Source organism: Lynx canadensis, chromosome E1, assembly GCF_007474595.2.
Source record: "Lynx canadensis isolate LIC74 chromosome E1, mLynCan4.pri.v2, whole genome shotgun sequence".
Classification (NCBI taxonomy): domain Eukaryota; kingdom Metazoa; phylum Chordata; class Mammalia; order Carnivora; family Felidae; genus Lynx; species Lynx canadensis.
The window spans coordinates 53,539,455-53,564,027 of NC_044316.2; positions in this window are offsets into that span (position 1 = coordinate 53,539,455).

Here is a 24,573-nt window from a genome sequence, read left to right on the forward strand (position 1 = left end):
AGTGTTACTTGCCCCGTAATCTCTTGGGGGAAACAGACACGGTCAGCCCAGATACAAGGAGAGGAGAACAGACCCATCCTCTCTGGGTGGCTGGAGGGTCAGAGGATCTCGGGGGCGGGTCCTGAACTACCGCAGGCGGAAGGGAGGAGTCCGCAGGAGCGGTGGGAGGAGCAAGACGGAAAAGGTGGGAAAGTCCTGGTGGCGCCCTAGGGACTGGGAGGGGAGGCCTGGCAGGGGCGGAGGGAAGCTCCGAGAGGCCAGGAAGGCCCAGGAATCAGGAGACCCGGGCGCGGCCAGGACCACGCGGGCCGGGCGCACGCACGGAGGATGGCGGGCATGGGTCCCCGCGGAAACCATCGGCGGAGGGGCGGGGGTGGGAGGCGGCCGGGAGCGCCGGAAAAGCTCCTGTGCCGGGGAAGGTTTGCCCCGCGCTTTCTCCGAATCGTCTGCCACCGACGCCGCGTTCGACTGACACCATCTGCGCTGCTCCTGCTCCCGGCCCCCCGGGCTCCCTCTCCACTCCCACCCATCTGCACACGCGGCTCCGCGCCCCCCACCCCGGCTCGGCTCGAGAACAGAAAACATCTGCCTGCAGCAAAGCCCGCTCCTCCCACCTCGCCTGAGCCGGGTTTTGGCTGCCAACACGCGGCCTGGGACCGGATTCTGCAAACCTGGGGACGGCCCTCCCTTCGAGGCCGCGCGGAGGCACGTGGGGACCTCCAGAGGGCAGAGAGTCGGGCCAGAACCAAGGCGCGCTCGGCCAGGGTCGCGGGCCGCCAGAGACCCCACACAGTGCCTTGCGCCCACACCCGCCTTGCCACTCCCCCCAGTGCTGCCTCGGGGAGGAGGCAGCCGCGTTAACCTTGGGCCTTTTTGCCTGGATGCTCACAGCAGCCCGCCTCCCCAGCGCACCTGCCTCCAGGACGCCAGCAGCTCGCCTGACTGTTGTTTGTGGTGGGGGGAGCTGGCACCACATGGAGACCGTGCCTTTTGAAGCCTGAGTTAATTGGATTTTACAGCATCTTCCCTTGCCTGCCTCGTCCTTATTAAATGGCAGAGAGCAGAGAAGGAGAGGAGCAGCTGATCATCATACAGGGAGAGGAAAAGGTTAGGACAATGGCCTCTTTGTGGAAAGTAATCAATGCTCAGCCTCCCCCCCCCCCATCCCCAACCCTCCCAGTGCCGAAGCTCAAACAGCGCCTAGAACCTGGGGAGAGCGCGAAAAGGTTAGCTGTCTTTATTACTATTCTTATCATTACCGGCCTCGAAGAGGGTCGTAATCTCAGCCACATACCTACATAATTGTGTGTGTGTGTGTGTGTGTGTGTGTGTGTGCGCGCGCGCGCGCACGCACAGGCATACACGCATGCATACATCTCATGCATTCGCACCCAGCTAACACGTGACCCGGGATGCCCTGCGAAGGACCCAGGGGCGCAGCACCCTAGATCTGCTGTTTGGATGGAGAATTGCCTCGCCCAGCCTGGAGCTACAGCTGCTGAGTCACCTTGGGCTTCAACTACTCCTGTGCATCCTACACGATCCGTGATGATGGGGTCCGAGGAGCATTCCGGAGGGATCCCTTCACCGTGCTCTCCGAGGCCCTTAGCTGAATCGAAAAGGGGTGGCTTCTTCAAAAGAGCGCTGGCAGCGTTGACTAGTGCAGTAGACTGAATTTCCAGCCGGGTGCGCCACTGCCCTGTGGTAGAATTCCGCGTCCTCGCCTCTGCCGTGGCCTCCAGGAAGGTGGCGTGACCTTCCCCACCCTTGACATCAGGCTTGCCCGGTGAACCCGCTTTGGCCACGGGGGTGCAAGCAGTTGCAAAGTTAGTAAAGGCTTGAAATGAGCTCGCGTGGCCAGCATGCCCTCTTACGCCCTGGCCGTCCCCAAGGAAAAAACATCCGTTCCTGGCTTGCTGGTCTGAAGTGGACAAGGAGACTGGCGGAGCAGACCTGATGCCGGCCAGAGCCTGAGTCCGGCTCGACTGAGCCCCAGCCGATCTGCAGAACCACCCGGCCAACTTCGGAGAATAAATGAGCCCCGGGTCGGAGGCTTACTGGCGTGTCCCATGGAGACCTCATGGTTGTTTCTACACACCTCTCCCATGGCCATGAGGAACCCAAACAGGGCACCTCACCCTGTCTACAGAAACGCATTTAGATAGATTGAAAACTAAATGAAAAACAAATATCAAAGCACAAAGAAATTTCTAAAGGACTCTCAAATCTTAAATGCAACGAAGGGGCGCCTGGGTGGCTCAGTCACTTAAGCTTCCGACGTCAGCTCAGGTCATGATCTCGCGGTCCGTGAGTTGGAGCCCCGCATCAGGCTCTGTGCTGTCAGCTCAAAGCCTGGAGCCTGCTTCTGATTCTGTGTCTCCCTCTTTCTGCCCCTCCCCCATTTACTCTCTGTCTCTGTCTCTCTCTGTGTCTCTCAAAAATGAATAAATGTTAAAAAAAATTAAAAAGAAAACTTAAATGCAATGGAAAGCTATGAAGAAAAAAAGGCCAGTGGATTAAACTGTGGAACTATTCAACGTCCCTGCGTCATAAAGCATTATACGCATATTGCAAGTACAATATAAAGCCTGGTAAAACTTCAACTTAATTTTTGTCCCACTTCTTTAAGACACTAAAGCTAACAGCCTATCCGAGGAGTGGGGGGGGAGGGGGAATTTAGGGCAGCCTCCCTTGGTAGAGAAGTAGGAAAATATTTTAGCTAGCCATCAGAATGGCAGAGGGAAAAAGGAGCAGCTCGTAGGGTCAAGAAGAGAGAGAACAGAGCCTCAAGGAGACAAAGAGGGAAAAAAGGCTTCATGCAAGGTCTGGACACAGGAGCCCATCCTGACATGCAGTATGATATGCAGTCCCAGCCCAGAGCTATGGCAAGGACACCACTCATGCATCCAAGAGCCACTGGACACAGAACCATTTCCAGCACTTTGGGCCAGAGTCACAAACCTGTGCGTGTTCACGAACAGTCGTTTCTTTTGCCTCAGAGTCAGGCCAGCAGGTGCCCAGCCACTGTGTTCGTGGGAGCCAGCGTGGCCGGCATCCAGAGCCTTCACGTCTCGAATCGTCTGGCCCCTGGGAAGGAAATGCTTTCACGTCCCCAGTCCTATGTGTACCCGGAGGAGACCACAAAGCACCAAGGGGGCAGGGGGTGACTGAGACAAGAGCCCTGCACTGGAACTTTGGGACTGTACAGGGCACCCCAGGGCACGCTGAACTGGGGTGCAGGGGTCGGCAGACCCCCTTGGTACAAGAGGAACCAAACCGTGCATCAGAGGCCCTCATTACTCAAGAAAAATTGGGGTTAGAACCAAGAGGCCACAGAGCGAATCCATTTAAAAGATGGAAAGAAATAAATGTTTGCAACTTTAGATTTTAAAAGAAACTATAAATTATGAAACACTTTGTCTTAGCTCGCATTTAGCCAAGGTGGGCTGGGAATGCAAGAATCCTACATTTCTCTCAATGAACAAAGAATAAGTCACATGTTGATTGGGGGGCATAATTTTTCTGACAAGATTGTCTGATACGACATCCTCGATTCCGCGTTTGACTTTCACAGCGCAATCATAAAGAGGACATTTTTGCAAAAAATATTTGAAGGCGTCATCAATTTTCCCAATGGCCTGTCTTAATCCTCTAGAATTCAAATCTCTCTCTTTTGAAGTTTCTGTCATTTTGTCAGCCTTGTAGATTTTCTCTCTTCGGTAATTGTTAACCGGCTGAATCCTGCTCTTACCTCCCTTACTAGGAGCCCTGCATGAGATCCCAATAATTCTCCGTAATCACTTTGATCGACCTCAAGAAATTTTGCATCTTTGGCCAGATTTGAAATTGTTCCGGCGTGCTCCCTCAAAACATCTGTAACATGTGGTAACAGCAGACCAGCCCTCAGATCTGATGAAGGAAGGTGGGAGCGGAGGCTGGCGGTGGGTGTGAGAGAACGTGCGGGAAGGACAGCCCACGGGCGGGTGTCTTTGTGTTATGGCGAATTTTTATTCCCACTGCAACCTTATAAATTGAGGGAGCTGGGTCGTGGGAATGAGGAAAACCAGGACCTCTATCGGTGATCAAGGGACATTACCTGTCATATGTAAAGAGCTCGCGCAAAGCAATGAGGAAAAAACAAAAAATGGACACAGACCAAAGCCTCTTCTGAAAAACCAGGAAGAAAGGCGAGGGGTTAATAACCAGAGAAATAATGTTCCTCTTCACCGTAAACAAACGCACAGCAAAGCAATATTTTGCCGCCAAATGAACATTTCTTAAAATTAGAATTCTCAGTGCTGCTAAGGTTACGAAGAACCGGCCCTCCTCAGACACCGCTGCTGCTGTGTAAATTGGCACAGGCTTTCCAGAAAGCAAATGCAAAATCTGTATCCAGCCTTAAAATTCTTCCAGCGGTATCATATTTTTTTTTATAAAGTCCCACGTCGCCTGTTCATATCCTCACATCATTCTTAAAACGAACAAAGACTAAATCAAATGTTGATTTTGAGGGCGTCATTTTTTCTGGGGGAAGGAAAAAAAATCGTCTGGTGGCGCAAAACAATATCCTCCACTTTGAGCAGAGTTAATTGCTTTTTCAGCTCCCTCTAAAGTTTGATCTCTCACTTGGATGCCACGTAGCACAGGAAAGAAAGACTTTCCGTCCGAGTCCCCACAGGAAGGGGCACGGAGCCAGGCTGGGCTGTTATCGAGGCCCCAGCGCTGAGTTAGAAGCAGCCCCTGCCCCAGCCAGGGGGCTCCTAGCTCACCTGCCTGGGGTTCCCTCCTGGGCAGAATCAAACACTGTAAATTACTGGCCTGTGCGTGCGCCCCCAGGCGGTGAGGGGCTGGAATGTTAAACTCTTGCTGGCCAGGAATCCCCCAATGTGCAAACAGTTAATACCTCAAGGATTTCTCCAAAGAACATTTTATTCCCCTCCATTTCCCCACTGGGCCCTGGAAGACCGCCAGGCTCCTCACTGCCTGCAGAGATCAACACTCTTTCTTCCGATCCAGACAGTTCTGGACCCTCACTGCCTGATTCCACCTGTCCCACCGGCTACTAAAGCTGCTGGTCTAGGAATCGTCTTGACGTTTTCTCCGCACCTCACCTCCCCCGTCCTGATTCTGTGCTTTGCCCCTGCTAGGCCCATGTTTGCCTCCTTTTTTGCAAAAATCTCTTTTTGTGATTGCACATGCGATGCTTGCTCATTGTAGAAATTCGTAACCGCACAGAAAGTTTGAAGGAAGTTTAAAAGCTCCCTAGTCCCAAATTCCTTGTCCTGACGTTCAGAATTCTTCATGACCTCAGCCCAGCCCACTCGCCCCGTGAGAGTCCCCCATACACATCCCCCCCAGCTCCCTGCTGCCCACAGGGGGGTTCCTCTCACCTCTGCACCCACACCGCCAGGGCCTGAGGCTCCCCTTGTCTCCATCTGCCCAAATCCTAGGGAGGAGAAGAGCAGACAGGGAGGCGATGCAGCCTCACCCCAATCATTCCACCTCCCGGGGCCCGGGGCCCTCGCCAGCTAGTGGGACAGCCCCTGCATGGCCAGGCTGGGGTGAGTGGCCCAGAAACCACTGACACAGGCCTGGGAACGGCCTCTGAGAGATGCCCTGCCCAGGTGAGGGGCCCATCTCTTCCTAAGGGCCGAGCCCAAGTCATGTGCGCCCCCAGAACCCCTTCCCACACCCCTCCCGGCCCCGCGTCCACACTGACACAAGACAGGAGGCAGTATGGGGCTAAAGGGGCCAACAACCACCAGAATGGCACCGGGCAGACTCGAAACTGAGGACTTCGGAGATAAAGCAAATGCGGCAGGAAGCATTTTCCGAGCTTCCTTTATCCTTTATCTGACCACAGCCCAGCTCCCTGCGCATCCAGCCGCCATTAGCTGCGCTCTGAGGTGTCTCCAGACAGGGAGACCGCCGACCTTTAACACCATGACATTCCAAGACAATTGTGTAAACGAGCTGTCTGTGTCAGCCCAGCCTGCCGTCCCAAAACACCACAGCCTGGGGGGGCCTCGGCAGCAGAAATTAATTTTCTCACAGCTCCGGAGGCTGGAAGTCCAAGGCCATGGTGCCGGTCGGGTCAGATTCTAGCGAGGGCTTTCTTCCTGGCTTGCCAATGGCCACCTTCTCCGTGCATCTTTGCCTGGCAGAGTGAGAGCAAGCTCTCTGGAGCCCCTCTTTACAAGAGCACCAGGCCCTTCCTGAGGACCCCACCCTCCTGACATCATCTAACCCTATGACCTTCCAAAGGCCTAATCTCCAAATACCATCACACTGGGGGCTAGGGCTTTAGTGCTTGGATATGGAGGACACAAATATTCAGTCTATAACCCAACTATAACCAACAAGAACCCAGGTTCTTGTCAGAACCTTGCACACTTTCCCAATGAAGCCCTAAGCACCCCCCCCTTCCCGCCCCTATTAAAGCCAGGCTTATCGCCACAGTGTGTTTGGTTCCTTTGGCCCCCCGGGTGCCCCAGTGGAGACTGGTGTCAGAGGAAAACAAATCCAAACTCAGTAAGGAGGGACTTTGTTTGAAAGGAGTATTACTGCAAGGGACCCTGTTGCAATAGGGGCAGGGGCCAACCACAGTCCAGAGAAGCCTTTGACTGTGAGATTCACAAGCATCCCAAGAGTTCAGCAAAAGGAGCTTTCTTGTATGGAGAGGAGAAAACGAGGCCAGAAAGAAACCAGTGTGGGAGGTGGGATGAATGGCGGCGTGATGGCAGAGTAGATCAGAGAAGGTCTTGCCCTGAAGGCAGCCTGCTCTCAGGAGACCGTGTGCAGGCTCAGGCAGAGGGTGGGCCCGTGTTCGGGGGCCCGGAGGAAGGAGAGAAGCTTAACCTGGCTGAGGAGCATTTTGTTCTGATTGATCAGTGGGGACAAGCAGTTCAGCTCATCATTTATGAGGCCAAGAACGGGAATTTGGAGGGTCCGAGTTGGGCCTTCTGGTCGTTCCCCGAGCCTTATCTAAGTCACATGGGGAAGGGTGATACTTTGCAGTAAGCCATTTTCAGGAGCAAAAGGGTGAGAGAATTCTATTCATCTTCGCTGTTTCCCAGGTACACAGGGCTCAGGTAAAATTCAACACACACACACATACACACACGTGCACAATATACACATGCATGCACAGATACACGTGCACACGTGCACGCACAGATACATGTGCTCAAGTATACGCAGGCAGCAAGGAAGTCCTGTTTTTAACGCTTCCTCCAGTCATTGATTTTCTTTTTATCTAGAGACACAAATTGGAATCTCCCAGTGAGAGCAGGCTGACCCTTTGTTTGGGGGTGGCCCTCTTAAATGGACCTCATGGTTTTGCAAAGCTAGCCCCCACTTCCAGAGCGAGAATGAACACAATAAGGAGCTAATAAGTTTGATGTGGAGAAGAGCCAATGCTTTGCATATCAATGAAAATGTCCTCTGAAATTATGATTGCTTTAAAGTAAAAATAAAATTTCCTCCCCCAAGGGTGCTTCAGAGGCCCAGAGTCTAAGGAGGGGAGAGCTGCTTGGGCACTCCCCCGGGGGAGGGGGGAGGTGTGGGGGTGAGCGGTACACCAGGCCTGAAACAAGGCCGTGGTGGGGGTCTAAGAAAACTGAAGTGAGGAGGGGACCCGTCGGGCCCCAAAGTAAACTGGCCACTTTGTGTTTTCTCTCCTAGATTGTAATTCCCTCTGTCTGTTCCAAGCCTGCAGGGAAGAAGTTCAGTCCGTGGGTGATTAAAGGGGTACCCAGTGGTGGGTTGCTAAATATTAATAATGGGCTCTCTGTAAAGGAAAAGGGATCCCCATCCCCCAAAACTTAACTACTAATAACCTACGGCTGACCAAAAGCCTTCCTAATAACATAGTTGATTAACACTCGGTTTGTATGGTAGATGTATTATATACTGTATTTTTATAGTCAAATAAGCTAGAGAAAAAAATGTTATTAAGACAATCATAGGGAAGAGAAAATACCTTTACAGGATTTATCAAAAAAAAAAAAAATCCCCATATAAGTGGACCCGCACAGTTCAAACCTATGTTGTTCAAGAGCCCACTGTACTCCTACCATAGCTTAAAAAATTCACCAAATTCAACAATCTGCATTCATATACTGGGGTAAGCCAGCTCCGCGGCACACATGAGTGCAGGTGTGTCGTACTTTGGGCACACTATGGGGGGAAAGTGGTGGGCGGCAGCCCGGTGGGGTGCCCTTCATAAAATGACCAAAGGCACAGAGCAGCGACCGACCTCCGTAACCAGCTGAGATGATCCAAGATGGGAACGTGTGAGAGATCCTCAGGACTTCCCAGCAACCCTTGCAGCAGGGAACCCATAACAGGTGCAACTTCCTGCTGTCACAGGGGTGGGGGCTCTGCTGGTAACTGGGAAGCATAGGTGCCAAATGCTGGACCCCCTGTGGCTCCACAATAGCTGTTGGAACGTGCCTTGCACGATCCCGACCCTTAGGTCTCCCCAGTCCACGTTCACTGCGTGAGTCATGGGCATTTGGTGGAAAACACCCAAGAGTGTGCTTGTGTGAACACACAGAGCCGTGTGGGAATAGCCCACCCAGAACAGGCATCCTCCAGGTAGCTCAGCGTGGCTGTTCCCAGTGTCTCTGGGAGGAGGTCCCTCCAGGACTCGGTGCATGTCAACTGACGGCCAGATGCTTTTTAGATTTTTTTTAATGTTTTCATTTATTTTTTGAGAGACAGAGCAATTCAGAACACGAGCGCGGGAGGAGCAGAGAGATGGAGACACAGAATCCGAAGCAGGCTCCAAGCTCCGAGCTGTCAGCACGGAGCCCGACATGGGGCTCGAACTCATGAACCGCGGATCATGACCTGAGCCGAAGTCGGACGCTCAACCGACTGAGCCACGCAGGCGCCCCTGATGGCCAAACACTTTTAACCAAGGCCCAAAACTGGCACCACTTGGGAGCTCCCCTCCACCACGTCCATTCACTGGTCAAGGTAGCAGCAGATGAACCGAGCGATGGAGTGACCTGGGAGAGTGAAGCCATTTGTTTAGTGAAGCAACCTTGTCTCCTCCTTCCAGGGCTGGGCGATGGAGTAAATTGGCAATCTCCATCTCGAGGGTGCAAGTCATGGTACATGACTCTATTTTCTTCAAGTCAGAGTCTGTCGAACTCCAAGTCTGACTCCCTTGGGGGTGGCAGGAAGCTCACTTCTTGTTCAGCGTTGGGGCTCCCGCCCTGCAGCCTCTCTCCCCGGCATCATATGAAGGAACCAGCAAGCCTTGGAAGGTAGAACATTCGGGCAGTCGCTGGTCTGCACGGAGCCCCTGAAGGCTGGCAGCTCCACACCATCTATTCCAGGTTCGGGCTTAGGCTCTGCGGGGGAGGGGAGGCCTGGTGTCTGATCACCATCCCCACAACCCCACCCCCAGAGATCCTCCAGGGAGCAGACCTCAAGGACCGCCCCCGTCCCCATCTTCTCGTTCTTTCCCTCGAGGAACCTCCCTCCTTTTACTCCTTCCACCTCTGTCCCCGCAAAGCTCGGCCCTCGCTTCCACGCTGGGCCACCCAGCAGGATCTGCTCGGTGAGCCAGGGCTTTCCCGGGGAGCAGGAGGAGAGAGGCTCCCAGAGAGCAAGTGCCCCAAGACAAGCAAGCAGAAAGACACCTTGGAGTGGGGAAGCAGAAAGAGAACCCAACCAAATCCTTCCAGACAGTCTGATGCCTCCACTGCGATGCAAACAACATGCCAATTTAATATTGCAATACATCATCCTGTCCTGTGTCGTCGGGGGGTGTGGGGAGGGGGAGGGGGCTCCATCTGCAGAACTGGGGAGCCACGGCTGTTCGGGCTCTGCCTCCGGCGACATTGCAGTGGAGTCTGGAGAAGCAGTGGGCAAAGGACCCGAGGCCTGGCCGAGGTGGTTATCGTTCTTCTTTAAGCCTGGCGGATTCCGCTTGCCAGGAGCTGATTGTCTCCTCCAAGTACTGAGCCCCATCTAAGGGTGCATGGCCTGAACTGCCAGATCACCTTAGCAAGACGGTCTTTCCTTTCCTCTCGCACGTCGCACCCCCCATCACTCCCACCCTGCCTCCCTCCACCCTCTCCCATCCCACCCCCACGCCCCTCCCCAGCTCCCGTTCTGGTTGTGTCTTCTACACCATGGAACACCAAGACTGATTCACGGGAGATGAGAGGAAGAGAAGGGACAGCCATGGCTGCCACGCCCTCCCCCACCCCGCTTCACCCCGTGCGGCCAGTGTCGCTGCAGGAATCTGGCAGGACCACCCTACTGAACGCGTTCAGAGTTCCTGCTCAGGCAGGGCAGCTGCCGGGACCAGAACCTCCCACCCACCGCACGCTCGACCCCATCCTCCCAAGTGCCCGAGTGGCAGAGGTCACCAAGGGACCGGGACGGAATGTCTGGCACCACCTTGAACCCCAAGCCCATCGCTCAGATCTCCTCAGTCCTGCTTCTCAGCCAGAGAAATTCACAGCACTCTAGACCTCCGGAGCTGTTCTAGAGAACAGCACTCTAGACTCCCCGGAGTAGCCTCCACGGCTGGGTCCCAAGGTCCCCACTTCTGCCTAAACAGCCCTGGCCACAGATGTGGCTTCCCCGGGTGCCTCCCGGGCCCCGTGTGCTCTGGTCCGCTCGCGGTGATGCCGGGGCCAGGCCTGGGACTGAGGCAACCGTCATCGTCATAGCTGCAGTGAACTGAGTGACGGGTGCCGGGGCGCTCACTGATTCTTCAAAGCCACAAAAGAGCGGGAGCATCCCTTTCTGACCCCTGAGGACACTGATGCAGCGAGAAGTCGCTGAATCCAAGTCTGAACACTTCATAAGCCTCAGAGGAGGGAAAGCCTCAGGTATCAACTGCCCTTTTGCGTCGGAACTCTGTGACAGGATCAGGCGGTGGGGAACACCACCCCACACCCACGAGCCGTTAGCCTGGGTGCGTTTGCCAGATTACGCACGGTCAGACAGGAGGGAACAGATCGAGCTCTGGACGAACCCATCTCGAGGGCAGGAAAGCCATCGCAAAGGGCCAGGCGCTGGGGAGGAGCCTGGGAAGCTAGGGGACGGTGATGGGCCAGGTGAACATCTATTTTCCCGCCACGTCAAGTGCCACTTAGGGTTTCCAGAGCACTTGCGCCCACGTTATCCTGACCAATCCTGACGACGACCTCGAGAGGCGGACAGGGCAGGAATTAGCACACCGAGGACCCTGGGCGAGGGGGGTGGAGGGGCTTGGCACATGATCACGCCCACCAGCCGCATGGGGTCGGGGGCGGGGACCCAAAGTCAGGCCCCACGTGGGCTGGCCTGTCGTAGGCCACCTGCACGGCATACACGGGGCCCGGGAGAGTCGGCACAGGCAAACTGCTCACCGTCCACTGGGACAGCGCCTCTCACACTCCGACGTGCACCTGGGGACCCTGGGGATGTGGTTAAGATGCAGATTCTAATTCAGCAGGTGTGGGGTGGGGATCGAGGGTCTGCATATCTAATGAGCCCTCGGGTGATGCTGATGTTGCCGATGCATGACCGCAGTGGACTAGCTGGGTTTAGAGGCTGTTCCAGGACTGAGAAGGGGAACCTGTCCGTGGAGCCAGGTCCCCTCCTGGGCTCTCAGGAGGGGCTGCAAACCCTCAAGGCCCGGGTGGCCTCCGATGCCCCCAACGAGCATGCCCACAAGCCAGCGGTCCTCACCATGTTTGGCACGGTGATTGCCAGCACCAGAGCAGCTTAGGGTACCAGAGGGACCGGGAAAAGTAATATCTTCACAGCCTGGGGGGTGTAAATAATGAAAGTCGGATCCATAAGTAATTACTTTTTAATTAATGAGGAATGATGAATAGCGAAGACCCAGCGACTCCGGGCGGAGTGCTGTTAACTGTAATAGCCTTGTTCCTTTCCCTGCTGAAATTGATTTGCTGGGGGAGGAGGCAGAGGGGAGGCGACACCCTGGGTCTGGGGGACAGAGGAAGGCAAGGCAAAGACAGTCTCCTCCCAGGGCCGGGCCGGGAATTCTCTCCACCCCAACGAAATGTCTCCTCCCCTGGGGAAGACACCTAGAGAGGAAAGGGCCACACTTCCAAACCCTTTACAGACTTGCCTAATTAACCTTCACACACTTCCTGGGGAGGGAGCCCAGTGCTCCTTCCTCTCTGCTCAGCAAGGAGCAAAGCGGCCGCCCAGGAAGGGACCGGCTCAGCCCCGCAGCTCCTTGGGGCTCCTCAACAGTAGCGGGGGAGACCCTTCCGGAAAGCAGCCCCCAGGTCAGAGGAGTCATCGGCAGGCTGGGAGAAGGAGCAAGGCCCTCCCACAAGGGGGCAGGCCCACTCCCCGAGGCCAGAGGGGTCCAGGCAGATCCTGCCACCCCGTTTTCCTCTCACCCGGTGCCCTGAGCCTCCTAGACCCTCAGGCACCTGTGTATGAACTCAACCAGATAGCAGGGCCACTCCGGATCTTCCCCCCACCCCCCACCCCTGCTTCTGGAACTCATCACATCATTCAAAGGTGTGGAAGGCAGACCATTCATCATTTTGGCTCCCTGGTCTGAAAAGGAGGCAGTAGAAGGTTGGGTCTCCAAGTGGCCTTGACTCCCCCTGCCCCCCGCCAGCCTCTGAGGACAGTGGGGTGGAGGGGACCCCCCTTCCCTGCAGCTCAACCAGGATGAGCTCAACTGGAGAGGCAGGCAGGTGGGAAGACGAGGGGCAAGGACGAGTTTCTTAAGCATTTGAAGAAGGGATGTGGTGAGCCTCCAGCAACCCGCAAAGCTCAGCACGGTTCCGCCGCGTCTCCCCGAGACGTGAGACGGCCGAGGGCGTCGCCAGCAGATGCGTGAAAACTCGCTGCGCGTGTGGGATCCTGAGGGATGAGCTGTCTCACAGGCGTGGGGACAACCGAGTTTTAAGCAGCTTTGAGGAAGGAAGGAAAAGCAGACGGAACAAGAAGGAAGTCAGAAAAAGGAAAGGATAGGGTGTTTATCTAGTGCCTTTGCGCACCACGGAGGGAAGCACTTTTACCCCATCCACAGGTGCTGGAACAGAGGCTGACTCGGTTCCCCCACCCGTGTAGGATAGGCCTGAGCTGGAAATCCACGAGGAGCAAAATATCCAGACGTTTAAAAAAAAAAAAAGACCAGATCTCGCCCTGCACGCGGCTCACCCTCCTCCCCTGATCCTGGCCCTAACGGATCCTGACTTCATTTGGAATCTGGATAATTTTTTCCATCGTGGGCATTTGGGGTTAATTTTTATTTTTTTTTTCTCAATATGGCATTAAAATGCTATCCATCTTGATTGCTGACATTTTTGTCCCCTCTCTTAAATCTGGCACTAAGCGGAGGCCTCCCGTCGCTCTCCCTGGTCTCTGTCCTCCTGCAGGCCAAACGGGGCAGTGAACAAAGAGCAGTGACTCTGTAATCGGACACAAAGCCAAGTCCAGTGTTGTGGCTCCAACCAGCTGAGCCTCGACTCCTCCCCCATCAAAACGGGCAAGTGAGGCCGTTAAGTAGGGAGAGGGTGGACGAGACGGCCATGTTCACCCAACACGGTGTCCAGCATGTAGCAGAGGCTCCGGAAGTGGCTGCTACCCTCAACACCACCCCTCCCCCACCCCAGCCCCTGGACTGCAGGGCACGGGGAGCCACGGGCCCGCAGAGCCCGCCAACCGGGGAGCCCCCCCCCCCCGCCCCCACCTCGCAAAAGTCCCTTCCGGATCTTTCTTCGGCAAGTCGAGAAACAAACCGCAGATTCTGGGTGAGAAGGAAAAACCGGTGTCAAACCAATTTGTTTGTGTTAATTACAGCCAATTAAACTTTTCTGTTTTTAAGTTACCCCCGGTCAAGCTGTTTTAGAGAAGGTGATTTCTGGCCAGATGGGAAGAAACGCCTGTATCCACCCTCACATGAGGTGGAGGGAGAAACGTGAATTTCAGAGGCCCTCCAAAATGATGAACAGATGGACAGAGGGCTGGAGAGGACGGGCCAGGTGGAGATGAATGGCCAGGGCAGTGTGACAACCCAGCCCCCTGAGGGGCGCACGAAGAGGGGAAGGAGGGCGGAGGCTGGCTACTGGGTGTGTGGTCCTCAGACCAGCTGCCTGGGCACCACCCGGGAGCTTGTTAGAAATGCAGCATCTTGGGCCCCACCTCAGACCTGCTGAGTCAGAATCTGCATTTTAACGAGATGTCCGAGGGATCCTACGTATCCAGCACAGTTTGAGAAGCGCGGGCCTAAACCTCTCCAGATCCGCCCATCCTGGATCCGTCTGCCCAGGCACAGAATGGCGACTCCTTATAGTCTGGAGACTTCTCTGAATCCCCCCATCCTTTTCCAGAGCTCCTGGCTGTTCACTAAGAAAGGTCCTCTTCATGGGGTCACTACCCTCCAGATCCCTTCACCCTGCCCTGCCCTGCTGGGGATCCAGGAACTGTCCTCAGGTGTCTGCTTTGACTCGGCCAAGGGGAGGCCCCGGCTGGAGACGGGAGCGGGGAGAGAGAAAAGCAGGGGTGTTTACTCCCCACCCTCTCCCTGCAGAACTGCAATATGGCAACGACTCTGCCTCTGTCCTGATGGCCACATCTGGCGGGAACCCACTACCCAAGCTCTAGCTCGAGCTGTGTCCGTTAGTGATGCCCCCTCCCCTTGCCCCTGCAGATCTACAGATGCCAACGCTTCCTGGCTTCTCCCTGGATGGCTCACTCTTCCCCGTTGTCTCCCTTACCCCGATTATTGTAGCTGTTGTCATTTTCGCAGATATTATTCAGGCCAACGGATCGGGAGATGATGGCCATTCAAAAATCTATTATACTCACAGATCCTAAGGTACACAGCCTCAGGGTGGGCCACGTGGAGAAGAACCAGGGCTGGTCACGTGGCAGAGGGGGAGGGGAGAACTGGGGACAAGAGTGGCTGGTCTGAATCATTTCAGAGGGCTCTGGGGCTGTCCCGGAGTGATCTGGTACCCGCTCCTGGAGTGTATCATAGCCTGGAGTGTCAGAGTCCAAAAAGAGAGGGGGTTGGGAGTGTAGGCTCTGCACTGGTTGGAAAAGCATGCCCCTGGGAGGAGGACTCTTCCCTCAGGAGGGACAGGGGTGAGGGGGGCAAGGCCAGGCGACTCAAGTTCATTACTGAGCTCAGAGCATGCCGAGTCCGGCCTGTGCCTGCAGGGAGGATGTTACAGCATTAGATTGACAGAAGCCAGAACCGTGGCTAACGCACCTATCTCTACCTCTAAAGCACTGCTTCCAGAAACTCTCTCCAGTTAACCCTTTGAATGTGCCGGCTGCTTCCTGCAGGGCTCCGATTAAATCAAAAGGCTCATCTTCTTTGATTCTGTTCTCTGCAAACCTTGAAGACACCAGCGTTTCCTCCACCCGGACCCCGGGCCCTTCAGTCATTAACTAAACCTGTAACCGACGTGGAGTCTCTTTAGAACACATCTTAAGTGTCTGTGCGTGCCTACTAGTCATTTTCAAGGGTGATTCCCACTCGCGCCAGACTCGGAGAAACCGGAAGCCTTAGGCACAGTTATGCGAGGCAGAGCAGAAGGAAGGGTTTCTTCCCAGCCAGGGGCAAGAGGGACCCTGTGGGGAGACATCCAGTCCTCTCCTAGCCCCTGAGACACGGGGGCTCGTCGCCCCCCCCCCCTCCGCCGCCGCTTTGCCTGAACTCGATGGTGTGGTCAGGAGCCCGGAAGGTGCCGGGTATGTTGCCTGGAGCTCGGAGGCTGAGGATAATCAGATTTAATAATTATTAGTGATCTGCACACTTTCTGCAGCAGATGAAATAATTGTATAGGAGGGCTGGTGAAAGGAGGAAAACCATTAATGCCTTTCCCTTTCAGCATTAAACAGCCAAGTTACAGAGCTTGCCGCAATTAATTAGCACTCTGTCTTATTAGCACCTTTGTCTACTCGTCCCCGTCCGATGCAAATGTTGTGTATAACAGCAGACAACTCTCTGCCTTGGCTGCTGCTGGATTTCATCTAAAGGAGCCCCAGGCCTGGGCAGAGCCAGGGAAGGGCCTTCCTGAGCACCCGGCTGGGACCTGGGGGACAGTGCGTGTCCTTAGGGGTGTTGCCTAAAGATAGCTGCACCTCCAACAGAGCAGAAGACTGACTCACCTGGGCACTGGGCCTGTGCAAGCAGCCCAGGGAATCTTGCCCATGCAAAGAAATGCCAACTGCCAGCAAGTGGCCGGGAAGACCGGGCGGCATGATTGCCTTTCCAGGAGCACACGAGCTCCAAGATGGGCCGTCAAGACCAGCGTCGTGGGCGTGTGACCGGTGCGGTCACACAGGGCTCCATGCTCGGAGGGTCCCTTCTTAAAATCCTTAATACTTTTAGCTTTGAACTTGCCATTTGCAAGTGAACTCCGATGGGACCAGGGAGCGTGGTGGGGGGCCTCCTTGCTTCCCCACCTCCCTGTGGGTGAGTCTCAGCCGCTCACTCTCCCACCCACTGCTGCTGCTTCCCATCCCTGGTGGGGGGCCAGGGTGTCAGGGTGTGCACCCCACACCCCCGAACTGTGGGGTGGGGCCCCTGTGCCTTGCACCCGCCCACAAGTGTTCCCACGGGGAAGGAGTGCGACATTAGGTAACAAATAAACACATCCTGACCCATCGCGGAGCTAAAGAAAGGGAAAGGTTTGTTTTGTTTTGTTTTTTGCTTTTTGAACTCGAGGCTCTATCAGGTATGAAGCTGGCCTCCGGGCTGCTTCTGGGCGGGAGTCGGGGTGCTTCCGAGCCTCACCCCGCCATCCACCCCACGACTGCTACACACCATCTGGGTGACCCCTCGGGGGGGTAGAAGACGGACATCACAGCTCCCTGAAGAAACCACAACCCTGGACTCCACCGCCCCTCCCGAGCCCCTGAGGACCTGCCGCAGAAAATTCAAAACTACTCGTAAATTTGAAAACATGAAGGTCCAGAGCTCTCCAGGCGTTGAAGCCCGGAGCCCCGGCTGGGATTTTACCCAGTTGGGAGGTGGGGACAAAGCGACAGCATGGAGGTGGTGTAGAGGCTGCTCAAATCTGGCAGGAGGGCAGCTGGATGGGGAAAGAGGGAGGAAACGGAGTCAGAGCTGGTTCAATTCCTGCCTCTGTACTTACAATGAGATTCTCGGAAGCCCTTTAAAGTCTTGGGCCTCCCTTTCCTCACCTGTAAACGAGTGCCCTTGACCCAGACAAACAGGTGGATCAAGTAACACAGGACGTGTAGGGCGGATGTTCAGTGGCGGTCGGTCCCGGCTGCTGTAACAAAGTGCCACAGAGGGGGCTGGTAGACAACATACCCATGTTCCCCACGGCGCTGGTGCCTCCTGGAAGTCCGCGATCAGGCGTCAGCAAGGCCGGGTTCTGGCGAGGAACCTCTCCCGGGGTTGCAGGCTGCTGGCTTCTTGCTGTGGAAAAAGGGCAAGAGAGCTCTCCTGGGTCCCTTTTCCATGGGCCCTAATCCTCTTTGCAAGGACTCCACCCTGCTGACGTGGTCACCTCCTGAGCAACAGAAATATCAAGGAACTTGCCCAAGGTTGGGATCCACCTGATGGAGGTTTGGAGTGGTGGACATCCAGAGCTGACGGCCAAGAAAGAATTCTGGAAGACGGCTTTGGTGCAAAAAGGTGATTTTCTTAAAGCACGGGGACGGGACCCGTGGGCAGAGAGAGCTGCACTGGGGTTGTAAGGAGTGATTGGTTATAAACTATGGAGTTGGGCGAGGTAAAGGCAAAAGGGAGGACTCCATGGGGACTTTTATTTGCTAAAGAGGACTCAGAAGATACCAGAGGCCTTGCTATTGTCAGGCTAAGGCTATTTTCCCTCTAGTAAGACATTAACATTAAGACAGGGTGGGGGGCGGTTCCTGGAGAAATGTTCTACTCTGTATTTGCCTCAAGTATTTGTCCACGGGCTGCAGGTTTCAAAGAAATTTCATTTTACCTGCCATTTCCTTCTTGTCTTTGTTCCCACATCACTATGGAGGGGAGGGTGATGCTGGGGCTCCAGGAAACTGAGTCTATAGGCTGTGTATGAAATTGTCTTTTTCTTGTAATTCACTAAGACATTTGTAAACTGATGGAGACCCACGTCTGCATGACGGGGAATCTCTGTCAGTTAACCATTTGCTTTCCCCTTTCCTTTGTTCCCGGGCAGCCAGGAGAGCCTGAGGAATGTCACACAGATCCCAACTGGGTGGTGGGGCAGGTGTTTGTCTCATGCTCCCTTATCACGACTGCTGATAAGCAGGCATACTCTGCCACTCTGTGAAATGGGCCCGACAACCCCCAGTGCTGGTAGGCACAGGGTGTTGGTCTTTAGGTGAAATCCACAAGCACGGAAGTGACGTAAAGGAGAAAGCGGGAGTTCGCTGCAGGCGAACACAGAGAACCACGGCCGGGCCTAGGCTGAGTGCTCCCTTCAGCAGAGAGGGGACAAGAAACAAAGAAACAGAAGACAGACCTCAGCGGAATCCCAGGCATCATTACTCCCCCCACCCCACGCCCGCAGCAGCTGTCACACCCTAAACCTGGGAGCCCCTCGCCCCACCCCATTCCTGGGAAGGCAGACCGGGTGAGCACGGCTAGTGGACAAGGACACTGATGTCCGTGCTACCTGTGACAGTCAAGTCATTCCCTGGGAGCAATCCAAGGCCCCCGAATCTCCCAGTCTGTCTGAGAGCCAAGGTACAGCAGAAATCAAAGCATGTAGCATCTGCAAAAGATGACAATGACAACGGTCCTGCCGAGATCCACAGCCCCCCTTCCAGCCCAGCCCAGGAAGCAAGCCCGAGAGCCGACTCCCCTGGAGCTAATGTGTGCCCCTAGAAGGAACACCTTTCTCCACCTGTCCCTGTCTGGGGTAAAGGAACCAAAAGTCCCTAACAGAGACAGTTCCTGGTCCTGGCCACATCCGGTTGGCCAAAGCCCCGAGGCCGCCCAGGACCACTTTTTAATTCTTTTGCAATCAGCATTTTCCTTTCTTCATTTGCTGGTTGAATAATGCAGCCTGTAAGAAAAGGGCCCTCAGCACAATTCTGGTGCTCGTTTACAATGGAAATTGGGAAAACGGGCGAAACGCATACTGCAAAATGCATTTAAAAGAAGATGATTCAATTGGATTTGGCAGCTCTGATATTCAGGACCAGAAGGAGAAAATCTGTCTATGATTTGAACATGTATAATTAAGATGAAAACCTTAAGTACCGGGTGCATTTCTTAAGATGTCACCGGCTCTGTTGACTCCGGGCGTTCCGATCAGTGGTGCAGAGCATTTATTTCTGAAATCTGAATAGCATGAGTGAGACGCCTTTTTAAAACCAGCACTGGGTGCCAAGTCACAGCCTGACACTGCACAGCTCATCAAGTGGGGCGAAGGCAGGGGCGGAAGGCAGCGAGAGTAGAGTGCCTCGGGCCCGGCTTTGATCTTTCCCCGGGGTGTACCCCCGAAACATTCGCAGGCTGACTGGATCCGTTTGCTGTGTCCTATTTTGGTTCTTCTTCTGGTGCCGACTGGTGTGCCAGTGCCCTGGGAACTGGTCCATCCCGAAAACAGAGAGCCCGCTGTGAACGCTTGGAACCGTGGGCTTTCAAAGACGCAACCTGGTTTCGTGGGAAAAGCCAGGCGTAAGAGCCAGGAGATTGGGGCTCACACCCCGTCGTCACTCCTCGCTCCCCGTGTGATCTCGGGCAGCTTCCTTGGGCTCTCTCTCCCTGCCTCAGCTTCCTCATCTCGGAAATGGGGCTAAATGTCAGCACCTCCCCCGTGAGACAGTCAGGACAACTATGTGAGGTTGCTGGGCAACTCCCAGCACCGAAGCGCCACTGGCTGCTTGTGAGCTATTTTTCTCCTTCTCTTTGGGCCCCTCCTTGAGCCACTCAGAATGAGCTCCACTAGTCCAGCTCGCCTGGCCCACCGGGCCCTCGGAGCTTCTGATCTGTGCAGAAACCGGATATCATGACAAACTCACTTGCCGTTCGAGATGACTCAGTGACAGAATTTCTGGCAGCCGGACAGCCTTCTCCATGGAGGGCTGGGAGGCTTCCCGGGAATGACTCACAGACAGAACCTGGAGGCTCGGGCGAGCCACGTGACTGCACCTGCCTCATGACTTGGGAGCGCCTCTTCCTGATGGAGGCTGGAATCCCTCTGGGGACTCCTAGGGTCCGCTCTCTGTTCCTTTCCAGATGGGAGAGGAAGGAGGAGCCCTGGCCGTTTTCCTTCAAGGTCTGGCCTTCACCGGAGGGAATGTGGCCGGACTGTGTGTGACCAAAGCACTCTCTCCACCCCCTCCCCGAACAGCCTGCCTTTTTCTTGGGGTGACAGGAAGGGAGGAGGGGAGGGCGCATGGGGAGCCGGTGCAGGGAGAGAAAAGGAAGAAGCAGTAACACAGGAAGTAACGTCTCACAGCTGTTGCAAGGCCCCCAGAGCGGCTGCACTCCCTGGGGCACTGGCCAGTGCTTCCCTCCGCACACCTGCAGCCTACCCAGTGGGTGCAGCCCACCCAGTGGGTGCAGCCCAGCCCCGATCCCCAAGGCCGACAGTCCTGCATCATGGGACCAGAAGAAGCCAGCCTCCCTGTTTCCAGCGAGAAACCACAGCCCATGTGGTCTTCATAGAGCAGGGAGGAAGCCCCTCCCACCGAGAGTGGTCGCTGGAAAGGAGCTCAGGCCAGTTCTGCACAGGTGGGGAAACTGAGGCCCGCCGTGGCTCAGCAGAGCCCAGGCACGGTGGGAACCCCGCACTCCCAGGCCTCCTTCTGGCCCAGACCACTGAGCCACGCTGCCCGCCTGGGTTCCAGGGCTTTGGGGTTGTCTACGCAGGTGGCTTCAAGCCCTCCAGCCCTGCCTCTTACCGGCTCTGTGACCTTTGGAAAGTTCCTTAGTCTTCCTTTGCGTCTGTCTCATCACCTATAAATGGGGTAAAAGCGCTTTCCTCTGAGGTGTGCCAAGAACCCCGCGAGCAGAGCAAGCACGAAATAAATGTGAGCTCCACTGTCCTTTTCCTTCCCTGTCCTGTCTGCATTTCTCCCCTTCCCCAGAGCCACTTAAAGCTCAGTAACACCCGTGCCCCTGCTCCCACTCATCCTCCTGCACAGCGATGCCCCCGCATGTGACAGGGAGCCCCTTGGCGATGGGGAGGCAGGGGCTGGAAATATGGGAGGAAACGCCCTCTGATTCTTTTTAAAAAAAATTTTTTTTTCAACGTTTATTTATTTTTGGGACAGAGAGAGACAGAGCATGAACAGGGGAGGGGCAGAGAGAGAGGGAGACACAGAATCGGAAACAGGCTCCAGGCTCCGAGCCATCAGCCCAGAGCCCGACGCGGGGCTCGAACTCACGGACCGCGAGATCGTGATCTGGCTGAAGTCGGACGCTTAACCGACTGCGCCACCCAGGCGCCCCATCGCCCTCTGATTCTTAAGGAAAGCCCCAGGCTTCATTCCCTAGGAGAAGCGAGAAGGGGCCCGCGGTCCCCCCCACCCCCAGCCCACCCCGTCCAGAGCTTCTGATGTACTATAGTGTGAAAAATTAATGCTTCTGGTTTCCTAAGTTTTGTTTCTTGCTTTTTACCTTCCAAATCAGGCATAGCTTGCAGGAACCAAAGCAATCCCGACGAGCAAGGAGGAGCGAGGGAAGGAATCGGAGAACAAGCGAAGCAGAAGTGACAAGGTGATGTTCTGTGCTCGACAGCTGTCCCAGGGGTGGGGGGTGGGCGAGGACGAGTCTGGCCGCTGTGGCCCCTTAGTGCTGGGGACGATGGCCGGCCATCAGGTTGACCAAACGGGAGGGGCTGTGTGGGTACCAGCAGCGGGAGGCGGCACCCAGCGGCTGACAGTCCCAGGGTTCAAGGCTGCTGTCTGTTCAGGCCTGAGGGTTCGCAGACCTCACCCCCAGCGGCGTGGAGTGTCACCTTGCCCTCAGTGATTCCGTATGTCAGGGAAGCCAGACCAGAAAACGTAGGAGGAAATGCCCTCTGGATGCTGAGGATTGTCCCATGAGACTATATTCTATGGGGGCGCCTGGGTGGCTCAGTCGGTTAAGCGTCTGCCTTCGGCTCGCTCCAGTCATGATCTTTCAGCCCGTGAGTTCAAGCCCCGCGTCGGGCTCTGTGCTGAGAGCTTGGAACCTGCTTGGGATTCTCTCTCTGCTCTCTCTGCCCCTACTCTGCGTGTGCTCTCTTTCTTTCAAAATTAATAAATAACCTTAAAGAAGAAGAAGAAGAAAGAAGAAGAAGAAGAAGAAGAAGAAGAAGAAGAAGAAGAAGAAGAAGAAGAAATTAGAACTTTTATTGGTGGGCGGTTTCTGTGAGGCTGGACTTCGGCTGGTTTATTAAGAGTTCTGTTTTGTTCGTATTTGTTTTCACCAAATGCACACCGTTCTCCCTCCTGCACGAGCTCTTTGGCGTCCAAAGGGAGAAGCTGATTCTGGCTTTTCTTACTTCTCCACCCCCCCCTGCCTCGCCCCACCCTCCCCACCACTGCCTAGGGAGGACCCTGAACTTTGGCTTAAGAGTTCAGAGTATGCATTCTGGGGACAAACCCAGAACCCTGGCCGGGCACCGCTTAGGTGATAGTCTCGGGCAAGGTATTGAACCTCTTCACGGCACTGCCAGTCACCTGCCCCCAGAGCCAAAATCACCAGGGACTCCCCTACCCCCTGTAGCTAGGTCTTGAACATATGGGCAGTCCTGGTCAGTGAGAGGCAAGGGAATCCACTGCGGTCTCTGGGAAATATTGCCTTGCCTTACTTTTTTTTTTTTTTAATTTTTTTACATCTATTTTTGAGAGACAGAGAGAGACAGAGCACGAGCAAGGGAGGGGCAGAGAGAGAGGGAGATGCAGAATCCGAAGCAGGCTCCAGGCTCCGAGCTGTCAGGGCAGAGCCCGACACGGGGCTCGAACTCACAAACCGCAAGATCGTGACCTAAGCCGCAGTAGGAGGCTCAAGCGACTGAGCCACCCAGGAGCCCCAGCCTCACCTTACTTTTTAAGGGAGAAATGGAGGAGGAGGAGAAGGAAGAAAGAGCAAGAGGGAGAGGAGATGGAAACCCTTGCCTGTTACTCCTTGCTGTCTTTGAACACAGATGGGTGAGGAGGTGAGGCTTGGGCCTCTGCCACCATCTCGTGATAAAATGGAAAAGCCGAGAAAACCTCAAGAGGCTGCCTGGCCAGAGCGCGGGCGTCACTGTGTTGACGTGCCCCCAGATTCCGCACCAGATTCCTGTGATTTCAGTCACTCGTAGCTGGGTGCTGTTCCGTGTGGCCGGATGCATGGCATGTGCACAGCCACAGGGTAGGGAGGAACAGTACCGGCCCTGGGACGGCATAGCTCATGTAAAGTGTGCGGCAATGTGCACTGCACGAAGGATGTCCCCAGAAGGCACTCCCTCTTCTAAGCCCAGGCGTCGAGCCCCCCCACCCCCAACATTTCTGGAAGGCTCCCTGAAGCCCAGCCCGGTTGCCAAGGCAGCCACCCCGGGGCCAGGATTCAGAGGGAGGCTCACTGGCCCAGAACACCATCCGGGGGGAGCTCCTGCCCAGCGACCCAGGGAGGTGGGGGAACAAAGCATGAGGTCTTGGGAAGGGAGAGAAAATGTCAGGGAAGTGAGCCAGAGGGCTGCGAACATCTGACCCCTCCAGAAAGTGCTGCTGAGGCGAAATGCCAGTCGGGCTTCGCTTTCAGCCCCTGATTGCATTAATAAGATAATGATGAGTCATTTTGCTCTGCATCCGAAGAGTGAAGCAAATTACCTGTGTCTATATTGCTTAATGACGGCGGCACTAACAGGACCTTTGCAGCCCGCTGGACCGAAGTTGACCTATTGCAGGAGGCACGCTCGTGCCCATGGGTTTGCCACTTGACTGAAGCCATCCATCAGGCGGGGAGTGCACCCCTACCACGCGCTCCCCATTAGCCCCTGTCCTCCGCCACACTGCCCCCACCTCCCTAACGGGCTCTGGCTTTCTTAACCTGGTGATCCCAATACCATTAGCTATTTCCCGGACGCGAACCACTGGGCCCCTGTTAGCCAACGTTCAGGCATCACCTTCAGGTGGGAAGTTTCCACTTTGGCTACATTTCCCCAGACAAGTGTTCATCCGAGCCAGAGTCCTGGACCCCCTCTCCCCACCGGCAGGAAATGCCCTTGCCTCCTGTGGCCTTCGGAGCAGAAGGTGATGAAGAGATTGGGACACAGCCAACCACGAGAATCTTCCAAAGGCCAGAGAGGCTCTTCCGGGTTTTTTCATCATTTCAGGGTCCATAGACTTTTTTGTTTCATTTCCTTTAATTAAGATATTATTTCCATACAGTGGAGTTGACCCTTTTAGAAAGTGGAATGCTCTGGGAGTTGTAACAAATGCATACTCTGACAGCACTATTGCATACAAGATGCAGAACGGCTCCATCGCCCCAGAAAGTTCCTTCGTGCCCTCTGCGGTCAACTTTTTCTCCCTCTCCCAACCTCTGGCCACCACTAACCTGTTGTTGTTAAAGTTTTTTTTTTTTTTTAAGTTTGTTTATTTGAGAGAGATAGAGGGAGCATGAGAGAGAGCAGGGGAGGGACAGAGAGAGAGGGC